The following is a 13,988-nucleotide window of genomic DNA, read 5'->3' on the forward strand; positions in this document are numbered from 1 at the left end:
TGCGGCTTCTCCTTCCCACTGGGAGGAGCTGGATGCCTAGCTCATATATATAGGAGGTCTGTGGCTTCAGTTCCTTGCTTGGTCCTCCTGTGTTCACATGCTTCTAAGACTGCTGCTGCTTCTGGTTCCTGATCCTGGCCTCGTCTGACTACCCCGCTGGTTCCTGATCCTGGCTTCGTCTGACTACCCCGCTGGTTCCTGATCCTGGCTTCGTCTGACTACCCTTCTGGTTCCTGACCTCTGGCTACGCAAGACCCTGCTTCGGTTTAGCCATCCATTTGGACTTTTGCTTACAGCTTGATTTTCAATAAAGCCTTCTTATTCCCACTTATCTCTTGTTGTACGTCTGGTTCATGGTTCCATGACAATGTTTTATAAATGTATGTTTTAATGTAACTGTGAAGCACTTTGGGCAACAACATTGCAATTAAATGTGCTATATAAATAAATAAAAGTTGAAATGCATTTCTCACTCTATCAAGCTTGCCATGTGCACTTTTAAAATTTGATCAATCAATTGGTTAGTGTAATGTTTACTATCTTTACTCACGCCAAACACTCCACACAGTTACTCTGCCCACTCCATAAAGTTGCTCTGCCCAGACCAATCTTTCCACAGTTACTCCAGCCACTCCAACCACACAACAGTTACTCAAGCTACTCCAGCCAGTTACTCTGCCCACTCCAGTTGTAGACTACTGGTGGAGGCAAGAACACTTCACACAATTTCCCCAGAAATTGTAGATTTTCTAGTTATTATTATTTATTTTAAAGTGCCATTAATTCCATAGCGCTGTACATCCAGCTGAGGTTACGCAGAAATTTTTAAAAAAACATAATAAACAAGAAACAGACTGGTACAGAGTGGTAGAGGACCCTGCTCACAAGAGCTTTAAATCTATAAGGGAAGGGGAGAACACAGTAGGTGAGGGTAAAGGCTGCTCTTGTGGGTGTGTGGTGGCAGAATGCTCATTGCAGATGGTAGGCTTTCCTGAAAACGTTGGTTTTAAGGTTACTCTTGAAGCTTTGGATGTTGGTGAACAGTCTGATGTGTTGGGTTAGCGATTTCCAGAGTAGGGGAGAGTCATGTGAGAAATTTTCTAGTCGATTGTGTGAGGAACAGATGAAAGGAAAACTGAGAAGGAGGTCCTGTGAGGATCTGAGATTACGTGTGGGGATGTATCGAGAAAGTTGGTCAGAGATGTAAGGAGGGGACAGGTTGTGGACAGCCTTATATGTAGTTGTAAGTAATTTATACTGAATTAGCTGGGCAATGGGGAGCCAGTGAAGAGATTGGCAGAGGGGTGAGGCAGAGGAGAAATGAGGGGAGAGGTGGATTAACCTGGCAGCAGAAATGAGAATAGATTGGAGGGGAGCGAGAGTTCTTGATGGGAGGCCACACAGGAGGATGTTACAGTAGTCCAGGTGCAGCGTCCCACATATGTGTGTAAATGGGACACTTCAAACTTCTTAATATATATATATACATGTGTTTATTTGCATTGTATGGTATTTCCTTTTTATCAGACTGGCAATGTCATTTGCACCCATTCGCCCCTAGGTGGTGCTGGCACCACATAATACATATAGCTTGGGTGTGTCTAGACAGGAGGTTAGTTAGTTGGAGTCTGGGTTAGTTCAAGTTGGAGTGTGAGAGAAGGAGAAGCAAGTTCATGGAGGAGAGGAACAGGCATCGTCCAACATGTAGTCTACTATTTCTACTGCTTGGTCATGGCCAGACTAAGGGAGTACACCTAACATTTATCTACAGCAGCAAAGCATAAGACAGTAAGTCTATGTCTGGATATGGGGAGAGACTAGTGAGAGTAACAGCTAAACTCAGCTTATGGACCTCATTAGCACAAGTGCCTGAGAGCAACTTTCCGAGTGCCAGGACACAAATGGACAGTTAGTGCGCAGAATTGTCCTTATCCACTGCACAAGCCTTCAGGGTCATAGTGGAAAAACCTAAACCTATTTAGAAAAGTATCCTGCACATTATGTGGCAGAAGTTTTTGCCTGCCGGGAGGGGGGCGCCCTTATTGGATAACTCAAAATATAAAGTAAGCAAATGTCATATTCAGTATCAGAGTGCTAGAGTTGGAACTTAAAGTAAATCTTCAGTTTGCCTGTAAAGTATCAGCATTAGAAGAATCCCTCCATTGACAACTGCCACTACCTGATAATAGGATTATCAGTGAACTTATTATTATTTATGGACAGGGCTGAACGCGTCTTGGTCGTGGGTAAGGCATGCCGAACCTGAACTATATGGCTGGGTTGTGCCTGGAGCCACGGGCGTGGGTAGGCCTGGAGAGGGCAAAAAGTCAAGGACACTGTGTTGACTAAATCAGTTTATTCGAATTCCTTCCAACATGCATAATCTATAATGCCAATAACTGAAAAGCCTGAGAGATTTCCCTGTGTGGATCGGGGATGTACCTGCTGAAGCAAGACGATCTCCAGCGCCCCATGGACCGGATGACGTGAACGGGGACCCTGTGCCTTGACGCTGCAGATGCTGCCCCGATGCGGAATGAATGGCCCGAAATGACTTTGGGGTCGTACCCCAGACCGGCCGCCAGGGAGCGGATATGGGATATAAATTGGGTTGAAGAGAGCGGCTTGTTTTTGAACGGCAGGAGAGGACTGTCAGGAGGTGCTGTTCGTAACAGGGACAATAACTTGTTGAGGATCTGGACTGGGCACCAGTTGTTCTGGGCGAGGAAATATTTTATTTCCGTGGGTGGCCCGGTCTGGCTTGTCTTGGTCAGCGGGATGCTGAGTATAAAATGATTATTGTGCCAAGACAGCTGTTCTTTGCGGAGACAGCCATGGCCCAGCGAGCTGCCAGTGAACTCTCCTGGCCGGAGGAAGCCATAGAAACTTAGGAACATGGCCGCTTGAATTACCGTGCTGGTGAGGGGCCCAAAAGGGTTGACGTCCAGGGCGGAAGACAAGTCCCTGAACAACTCGCTGGATACTGGCTGCCTGCCGGTGGGAGCCTGTTTGGCACTTTTTGGGATTCCCCTGAGAGCCACCTTGATGGCCTGGTTTGAAAAAATGGAAAAGTGACCTGGGTTACTGAGGATGAAGTGATGTTGGAGACCTGCTAGGTATAATTTGATGGTACTGTGTGAAAGTTTTTGTTGGGAGTGACAGAAGGCTATGAATGCCAGAAGGTAGGATATTTCATCCCGTCCGTCCTGAGGATAGCGAAGCTTAAATTGATTGAATGCTTTCAACCCCGCTCTGTAGTTCCTGGACGTATTTGGGGCTAGAGACTGGCCCATGAGGTGTTTCGCCATTGAAACCAAAGCTTCTAACCCATGACTAGGGTGTGGTATGCTGGGACTGAGGCTCCCGTGGGATCCGCGTCGGGCATCTCCTGAAAGAAAACCGTAAAAATAAATCTGGACAGTGCGTCTGCTGCGACATTTTTTTGGCCCTGAATGTGTTCACCTGAAAAACGGAAGTTGAGGGAAAGGGAGAGCCATACTAGCCTGCGCAGCAAAGACATGATCCTGGGTGACTTGGCTCTTTGTTTGTCCAGGATGTCGACCAACGCCTGACTATCCGTGACAAACAAAGGAGTTGGCCCACTGTTCGCCCCAGACTCGAGCCGCGGCGACTATTGGATATAACTCCAGGAGAGGAGATGACTTTAAGGCTTCTGTGTCTGAGCTCAGTTCTAGGGGCCACCCACCTGCCAACCAGTGGTTGCCGAAAATGGCTGCAAACCCGGCTGACCCTGCTGCGTCCGAAAAAACAATGGGTGAGAGCGTGGTTCGAGGGGGGATGAATAAAGCAACGCCATTCCAGTCCGCTAAAAAAGATTCCCACATTGACAGGTCTGCTCTGGCATGACTATCTAGGGGAATGGTGCTGCCTTAATCTTGAGCTTCGGGGAGAAGCTGAAGCAACCTCGACATGAAGGCATCCCCAGAAGAGACTGGAGCTCCGTTTTGGTGACGGAATTTGCGAGTCTGGCTTTGGTTATGGCTGTTCGGATCTTGGTCAGTTTTTCTGCTGGGAGCCTGGCTTCCATCCGGACAGTGTCCAGAATGATGCCTAGGAAGGTGACCTGGGTGGCTGGCCCTTCTGTCTTATTTGAAGCTATCGGAACCTGTAACTGTCTAAAGGTTTCCATTAGCGTGACTAGGCCGGACGGTTGAGGATGTTGTTTTTCGACTATCAGGAAGTCGTCTAAATAGTGGATAACCATTGGCAAGTCACCGTGGTGGACCAAGATCCAGTGGAGCGCTTTCGCCAGCTGGTCAAAAATCCAGGGACTGCTTTTGCATCCGAAAGTGAGACGGTTTGCAAAGTAAAATTTGTTGGACCATCTGATGCCGTAGTAGCCCCAAAGCTGCGGCCGAACAGGCAGCAGCTTGAAAGCGTCGGCTATGTCTGCCTTCGTGAGCCAAGAGCCCTTGCTTGAGAGCAAAATGAGTTGTACTGCCTGGTCGATGGAGGAATAACGCATCGAATATTCGTCTGAAGGTATCAGGGAATTCAGGCTTGGGGTGGAAGAAGCATGTGGAGCGGACAAGTCGTAGATGAGACGTTTTTTATTTGACGACTGTTTAGACACAATGCCTACTGGATTAATGCGCCAGTGCTGGAAGGGAACATCAGAGAAGGGGCCCAACAAAAAACCCTTAGTGACCTCCGCTTGAAGCAGAGATTCGACCGTTTCCGGGTCCTGGCTAGCGGATAGTAGGTTACGACCCTCCCAATTGGTTTGTGGAAGGGCGATTATCCCTGTATGAAACCCTTCGTGGAAGCCAGATATCAGGAACTCTTCGAAGGCTCGGTCATGGTGGTTTTCGAGGAGCCCCGACAGCAATTCGACATAGATGTCGGTTAGTCATAGCTGTTTGGACGTCTTCCTAGGGCACGTAGAGCGAGGGTGGGCTCTGAAACATAGTGAACAAATGTGGAGGGCCCTACATGCGTTGAAGGCACAACTTCCCAGATTAAAGTTGTTGCATAGTTGGCTCTTGCCAAGGTACACTATAGGTCTCCCTAGTTTGTCGATTGTGCTGGAGTTCCCCTGGGTTCCAGAGGGGCCGGGCCACGCCCCTTGCGGAGTAGCAGGGTTGGAGTTCGGGCACCATTCGGTGGAGTGGAATATGGATTGGCAGCTTGCGCATGTGGGAGCCCGGAGACCCGCGAAGTGCCGGCAGAAAAGTTCCATGTCCATCTCCACCCAATTAGTGACAAACTGGAATTGGGCGAGCGCTGCTGCTGCTTTGGCGGAAAAGGACCGGTGGAAATCGCAAAAAGCCGATCCACCATATTTCTGGCCCAGGTCGGTGACCCGATATAGGTATTTGTCCAGTTCCTCCCTCCTGTCTGGCTGGGATGAACATACCACATCCCTGTATATGCTGAAGGCCAGCACGAATTCGGGGATGGTCAACTTTCTATTCATGCGTGCGTCCTTTGCTTTCAGGACTATTGACACGTCCCCGCAATTAATCACTCGACTTTCTGGGGCGTCTTGGGACGCTATCAGGATCGATGCTAGGTGTATATCCCTTCCTGCCAAGATATCCTTTTTGAGGCTATCTGGTAAGAAATGAGATGGGGCAATCTGGGGGGGGGGGGGGGGGGGCATGAGAGTACCTGGAAGAAGCTGTGGGAGAAGCAGGGATGGTGCTGGTGCCTGGGTCTGACCGGACACTGACGGCTGAGATTCCAGGACCCACACCCTGGACTGGATGTCTGAGATGGAGCTGACTAAGCCATTGATGGAGGACTGGAGTTGGGCCAATGAGAGTTATATGGACGGAAGGGAGGTTTGTTCCTCTGACGGCCCAGCCTCTGTTGTCAGTAGCCTATAAAGTTCGGCTTTCCTGGCAGAAGCTGGATACCGAATCCCTCTTTTGTTCAGCTCCATGATCAGTCTTGGGATGGTCCAGCTCCTGAGGGACCCGTTGTTGGCCCAGCCCAAAATTGAAGAGCCTAGCATGGAACCTATGTCGGACACCTGTGACATCGTGGACCAGTCTTTTAACCGGACCAAGACCTGCTCCTAGGTTGTGGAATGGACCGCTCCAGGCTTGCCACTTGCGGGGCTTTGCCTGAATTGGAGACGATGGTGGTCGGTAGACACTTCTAGGAATCTGAGGGGGAACATTAAGTAGACTGAATAACGTAGCCGTGGAGGCAAGATGCGGACCGTGAGACCCTTCGCCATCCGGGGGGTTCTTAATTAAAGGCGGGTCAGGATAGCGTGCGGGAGTGTGGAGGGCTCCGCCTGACATAGTGTGGTAGCTGCGGCGGCTGGACCTGGCGGCCAAGCAGTTAGTTTGTCTTGGGGAACCCGGGAGACAAAATAAATGACATGGCGGAGTCAACGGTAGCTGAACCTGGACGATCCAGGTGAAGTTCAACATTTAACGTGGCCTGGACGATCCAGGTAACGAACAATAACATCACAGGTATCTGTGGAGGCTAGATCTGGGAGAATTAGGTGACATACAACATTCAAAACTCGGCCTGGACGATCCAGGTAACAAACAACTGACATAGTTGAGGTCTGCAGCAGCTGGCCCGGCGGGGTCCAGGTGACATGCAAAATCGAACTCGGCCTGGACGATCCAGGTGGCATACCACATTTAAAACTCGGCCTGGACGATCCAGGTGGCATGCAACATTTAAAACTCGGCCTGGACGATCCAGGTGGCATGCAACATTTAAAACTCGGCCTGGACGATCCAGGTGGCATGCAACATTTGAACCCGGCCTGGACGATCCAGGTGACATGCAGCATTTGAACTCGGCCTGGACGATCCAGGTGACATGCAGCATTTGAACTCGGCCTGGACGATCCAGGTAACATGCAGCATTACACTCAGCCTGGACGATCCAGGTGACATGCAACATTTAAAACTTGGCCTGGACGATCCAGGTGACGTGCAACATTGGATTCGGCCTGGGCGATCCAGGTAACATGCAATATTACACTTGGCCCGGACGATCCGGGAGCCATGCGACATTGCACATGGCCTGGACGATCCAGGTGACATGCAACATTGGGTTCGGCCTGGACGATCCAGGTGATATGCAGCATTACACTCGGCCCGGACGATCCAGGTGACATGCAGCATTTGAACTCGGCCTGGACGATCCAGGTGACATGCAACATTTGAACTCGGCCTGGACAATCCAGGTGACATGCAACATTTGAACTCGGCCTGGACGATCCAGGTGACATGCAGCATTACACTCGGCCTGGACGATCCAGGTGACATGCAACATTTAAAACTCGGCTTGGGCGATCCAGGTAATATGCAATATTGTGCGGGCGATATTGCACATGGCCCGGACAATCCAGGTAACAAAACAGCTATTTCAAACTTGGCCTGGACGATCCAGGTGGGAGACCTAACGACGTGGCCGGTATCCGCAGGGCTGCATATGGACGGCCCGGATAAGCTATGGGCCTGTTCGACTGTTCGTTCATTGCTGTCCCCTCCGCCTGGCTGGGACATGCGATGAAGCGGTGACGCTTGTGAAGCGCAATCGGGGCCCCTGGTGCCTACTGCTGCCGTGGGGCCCCGCCTCCATGTTATGCGGCAGCCCCGGCCTGGACTGACCCGCGGCTTGGCAGGGTGATGGGTGTGTGGGTATGCATCCGTTGTGTGAGATGTGCCTCCTGATACTGGTTGGGAGCCGGGCTGCCCGTTGCCGGCTCGCCGCCAGTGCCTGATGTGCCCCTGCTGCCTAACCGTGCCGCCTCTGCTGTATAGCACGTGCTCCTATGTTTGGGGAGAGGATCTGGCGGCTGTGCTGGCGGTGCGCGGCGCCCCTGAGTGCTTCAGAGGTGGAGGGGAAGAACCCTGGACCTGTGCCCTGCTGCGGAATGCTGTCCCCCGTCGCTTGCTCCGTCCCTGAAGGAGTGGGTGGCGGACGTGTGTGGGGGGAGTCGCTCGGCGCTCTGCTGGAAGTGCCTGGAGCGCCGGCGGACGTGCGTGCGTTCCACCGTGGCCCGCATGCGAGGCGTGCGGATTTCTCGCGGGAAGAGATCCCTGGCAGGGGACAGGGAAGAAGCTGAGGGCTCCGAGCTCCCGGTACTTACTTGGGGCCTGAAGAAATCTGTCCGGAATGGTAGCGCTCTGCGATGCGAGGCTTGCGTGGAGACGAAAGGTGGCTTGCTTGTGACGGCAGCTAGATGTGGCTCCTCCTACTGAAGTAAGTGAGTCACACCACTAGAGAACAGGGGAGGCAGGTATATATAGGGTGCCGACGCCCTGCCCACAAATACAGGCTGACCTCAGCCTTAATACTTGTGCTATACAAAACGCTTTCCATTGATGAACTGTACCAACTGTCCAGAGACTATTGATTCTTCAGTAAATGTTCAACTGGTTTACAACAATCGAGTCCTCATTCTTACTACTACTCTCAACATTTGCACCTAACAGTGCTGCCGTCACCAACCAGGGGCCCAGCCGCAAAAGCACCTTACACCAATTACCATCAAGGGAACATCAAACAACCAATTGGCTGGTGTTCACTGCAACCGAGAGTGCCCCGAAGGATTTTGCGCTGTCTTTCGTTCCACTGTACGCCAGGGAGGCATCTGCTAACCGTGAGTACATGAACTATTGCACCCATCGGCCCACCGTGAGCCTCACGTGTTTTCCCCTGTGGTTTGGTATTCTACACAGGTGTGAGATGATGAGAGCATACACTAGTATTTAGTTGACTCAGGGGTGAGGAAGGTGCGTATATGAGAGATGTTTTTAAGTTGGAAACTGTAGGTGGAGGTGAGGGTTTGGATGTGTGGCTTAAAAGACAGGAAGGAATCCAATGTTACCCCCAGGCAGCGGGACTGCAAGACTGGAGAAAGTGTTGTGCTATTAACTGTGATAGACAGGTCAGGTAGGGGGGGGCGGCTGAGTGACATGGGGGAAAGACAATGAATTCAGTCTTCTCCATGCAGGGCCGTCTTTAATATTGATTGGACCCTGGGCAAGAATTTACTTGGGCCCCCTGCATCCTGCCTTCCCACACCCTAGCATGCAATCATGCCCTCCACCACAACACACACACACACAAAAAAATCCACACATCTCGTAGAGTAGTAAACTTGAATAATGATTTGTGGCCACTAGAGGTGTTCCTTGGCCGTAATGTAAATACTGCCTGCGTTTAGCTGTTGTGGTTTTGGTGACTATAGTGTCCCTTAATATAGAAGAAAAGAAAAGAATTGGCACAAAAGTATCATAAAAAAGCACAACTTCTGACACAAATATATAGTATTTTGTAGATAATTTATTTATATTTTTTACAATGTGCAGATAGTACTGTACTACTAACCCCTCCATCCACCCCATACAGGGTAATACAGTGCCACATACCTCTTACATCCAGTGACGTCTGATTCATGTAGATATCTTTCCCCATCTTCTCCTTTCAGACCTTCGGACCAGACCAGGGGCGGACTGGGCCGGGGGGCCTGACTGAGCCGCTGCGCTGCCGTAAAGACATCAGCAGCACTGGATGCTGGACGGGAGTGATTCAGTGAAGGTGCTCGAGGAGGTAAGTATAAGTCTGACTGACTATTTTTTATTTTTATTTTTTTCTGTCACTGATAGGGGGCCCTATCTGGCTACTGGCACATTATAGGGGGCCCTATCTGGCTACTGGCAGATTATAGTGGGGGCCTATGGCTACTGGCACATTATATGGGGGGGCTATCTGGCTACTGGCACATTATAGGGGGGCCTATGGCTACTGGCACATTATAGGGGGGCCTATTGGCTACTGGCACATTATAGGGGGGCCTATTGGCTACTGGCACATTATAGGGGGCACTATGGGGACATTAGCTCAACTGGGGACATTACAAGGGGGTATTTTTTGCACTGTCTATTATAAGGAGAATTATTACTACTGGGGAGGGGGCATTATGGTGGGCTTTATTACTCCCCCATTGTATGACCCCCTAGTAGCAGCACCGGCCTCTCCCTGCTCTGCTATCCCTCTGCCCCTTCTCCAAATCCTTATTATGAAATTTTTCTCATTAGGATAAAACACATCAGCTCCGCCGAGCCCCGGCCAAAGTGTGGAGGTGTCCGAGATCCCCAAGGGTCAAGCCAAGTAATTGTAAGTTTTCATATGAAATATGTTTATGTTATACACATATAGCATATACCATGCCCCACAATATACATTTTCTTCTGCAAAAGTCATCAAGTGTCATGAGGGGGACACAGAGCAGCGCCCAGCGGGGAGGAGAGAATACACGGATGCAACACTGTATCAGCCAGAAAATGACACTTTCGGCATTATACCAAAAATGCCATTTTCGGCTGATTTGTTTCGGCGGCCGATATATCGGAGCATCCCTAGTTTATTTTGTTTTCCAGTGTTGTAATTTACAAGGCTGACGAAAGTGTCAAGGGGGGGGGGGGTCAGGAGGAGGCATGGGAAAATTGGTAAGCAGGAGGGGGGCTCAGTGGGCCTCTGCGTGTTACTTGCCCCCTGGGCCAAAAGTTGCCAGTCAGCCCCTGGACCAGACCACAATTTTTCTGCCATTTCTCGTCTCTAAAGTTTGACAAACAAAACCTTAGTTTTCTACTTTTCCATCATCCTCCCATCTTCTGGACAAATCATCCTACCACCCCCAATACTGTGCTGCTATGCTCCCCAATACTATACTGCAGAAACAGATAAACCCCCTGATAATAGTAGTACCATGCAGATAGTGCCCTTCAATAATTATTGGCACACAGTGCCCTAAAATAACTGCGTCCAGCAAATAGTGCCCCTGACACTAATAGTGTAAACATAACGTCCCCCAAAAATAATTGTGGTAAGCTGATACTGTGTCAAGGTGCCCCCACAGTAATAGTGCCCCCAAAAGTCCCACCAATAGGAATAATTCTCTGCTAGAGCACACATGGTAGTAATAGTACTCCTACAGTGCCCCCAACATGTCCCCACTGTGCCCCAGAAGTAATAATGCTCCCATAGTGCCCATACTAGTAATCTTGTTCCCCATAGACCCCCAGTAGTAATAAAGCCCATCATAATGCCCCCAGTAGTAATAATTATACTTATAATGTGCCAGTGCAAAAAATACCCCCTTTTAATGCCCCCAGTTGAGCTAATGTTCCCATAGTGCCTCCATAATGTGCCAGTATAAAATACCCCTATATAGTGCCCCCAGTAAATGCCCCCATAGTGCTCCTCTTCCCCTTCTTCCTAGTGCCCCCCATAATGTACCAGTATAAAATGCCCCATATATAGTCCCCCAGTAGATGCCCTCAGTGTCCCATAAAATACCCCTTCTTAGTGCCCCATAGATGAGCCCATAGTACTCCTCTCTCTCCTTCCCCATAGTACCCACCATAATGTGCCCCAGTATAAAATGCCCCTATACAGTGCCCCCCATATAAAATACCCCTTCTTTGTGGCCTCAGTAGAAGCCCCCATAGTGTTCCTCTCCCCCCTTCCCCCATATAAAATACCCCTTCTTTGTGGCCTCAGTAGATGCCTCCATAGTGCCCACAATAATGTGCCAGTAAGAAGAGCCCCCATAGGGACCCCCACAGTGCCCCCCAATAATGTGCCAGTAAGATGTGCCCCCATAGATGCCCCCAATAATGTGCCAGTAACAAGTGCCCCATAGATGCCCTGCAATAATGTGCCAGTAACAAATGCCCCCATAGATGCCCCTAATCATGTGCCAATAACAAGTACCCCCATTAATTCCCCCCAATCATGTGCCAGTAACAAGTACCCCCATAAATGCCCCCCAATCATGTGCCAATAACAAGGGCCACCATAGACGCCCCCCAATTATCTGCCAGTAACAAATGCCCCCATAGATGCCCTCCAATCATGTGCCAGTAACAAGTGCCCCTATGGATGCCCCCCAATCATGTGCCAGTAGCAAGTACCCCCATAGATACCCCCACTCATGTACCAGTAACAAGTGCCCCCATATATGCCACCCAATCATGTGCCAGTAACAAGTGCCCCCATAGATGCCCCCAATCATGTGCCAGTAACAAGTGCCCCCATATATGCCCCCCCCCCCCTAATTATGTGCCAGTAAGTAGTACCATATAAAAAAAATAAACACATACTTAATTCCATCAGGCTGGAAGCGATGTGATGCAGGCCTCTTCTGGCCTGTGTTCCGCGCTGTACGGCTCAGGCGGCGCAATGACATCATCACGCCGCCTGCATCGGCCTCTGATAGACTGCAGGCCTAGTACCTGCAGCCTATCAGAGGAACCGGGGAGACGTCTCTCCCTCCCATCCCCCACCACAGCACATCTATCTGTATTGCTGTCCTGAGGACAGCGATACAGATGACTATGGAGATGAGCGCTTCCACAGCTGAAGTGCTCATTTCCCTGTGCCTTGCTGCTGCCCCCCACAGAGCCTTGAGGGACACCAACAGAAACCGGGCATGATTAGGAGGTAATGTATGAATGGGAAACGCTGAAAGTTCTGTGGGTTCTATTATTTATACCTCTAGCGATAAAGCCAAGGGTCAAGCCAGAGTGCTTTAGCTGCTGCCTGCCCACACTGTAAACTCATTTTGAAGCTCTCTGATATCAAGACACCTAAATACTTATTTTCTGAAGTTTTCACTAACACAGAGCTGCCAATGCAATATTCAGACTGAAGGTTCCTTCTCCCCAAGTGCATTATTTTACATTTGGAAACATTGAACTGCAGATTCTATTGTGTGGACCCTTTATCTAGTGAAACAAAATCTTTTTCCTGTTACAAACCCCTCCATGAATATCAACCCTGTTACACACTTTTGTGTAATCGGCAAACAGACAAACCTTACCTACCAAACTTTCTCTTATGTCGCCTACAAAGATATTAAAAAGAATAGGACCCATGGTGGCCCCTTGAGGTACACCACTGGTGACTCGTCTCTCTTCAGAATGTACTCCATTATTAACAACATATTCAGTAATTTATCTATCAGCTCATTATGCGGCACTGTATCAAAGACATTGCTAAAATCCAGGTCCGCAATATCCACAGCACGTCCTTCATCCAACACTTTTTGTTACATAGTCAAGGAAATCAATAAGATTAGTGCGACATGATCGGCCCTCTTCTTTTTTAGGATAGTTTCCATTATTTTCACTACTACATATGTTAAGCTCACTGGTCTGTAGTTTCCAGCTTCCTCTCTGCTACCTTTCTTGTAGATAAGTACAATACTGGCCATTCTCCAATCTTCAAGAACATCACCTGTAAAGAGAGACTGGTTTAACAAATCCGTCAGAGGAGCAGCAATCACAGATTGAAGTTCTTTAAGGACTCTGGGGTGGATGCCATCTGGACCCTTGGCCTTGTTTGACTTTAAGCATGCCAATTCATACCATAGATTACATTTTTTTGTATGAAGCGTACCATGGCTGATCTGCACCATTTATTTCCAGTTTTCTTGTTTTTTTAAGAAATGATTCCTAGGTGATGAGTTTTCCCTGAATTGAAACTTAAGGACAGAGTTCAGAAAATAATTAACAAGTTAATGTCTAGGTTGATTCCTCTGGTTTGGGGGCATTCTTTGAGGCATATGAGTTGAGAGGCTGGCTTGCATTTCCATGATGGTATTCATTTATCTGAGATTGGTTGAGATAATTCCAATAACGATCGATCTTCAAGCCATGGTTGAGATAAATGGTGGGGTGGGGCCCATGCAGTCTTCTTCTGGTGGCATGGTCCTGGTGGGGGAAAAGTCATCCTGTTCTAGGATGAACTTAACAGTGTGGTATATTTATTGGAGCCTCAGTTTATGACTGGGGTTATGTCTTATGTATGTTTAAAAAAATTTCAGTAAAGTTGGCCTCGGAAGTTTTTATACCTCCACTTTCTGTCATATGTATTTATTTCTAAGGTTACTATTTATTTGTATTTGGTATATTCTTGTATGTTATATAATTCCATGCTACTCCAGTGCTGCCCCTCTGATCTCTATGGAGCTTGCAGCA

This window comes from Bufo gargarizans, chromosome 1, assembly GCF_014858855.1.
Source record: "Bufo gargarizans isolate SCDJY-AF-19 chromosome 1, ASM1485885v1, whole genome shotgun sequence".
NCBI lineage: Eukaryota > Metazoa > Chordata > Amphibia > Anura > Bufonidae > Bufo > Bufo gargarizans.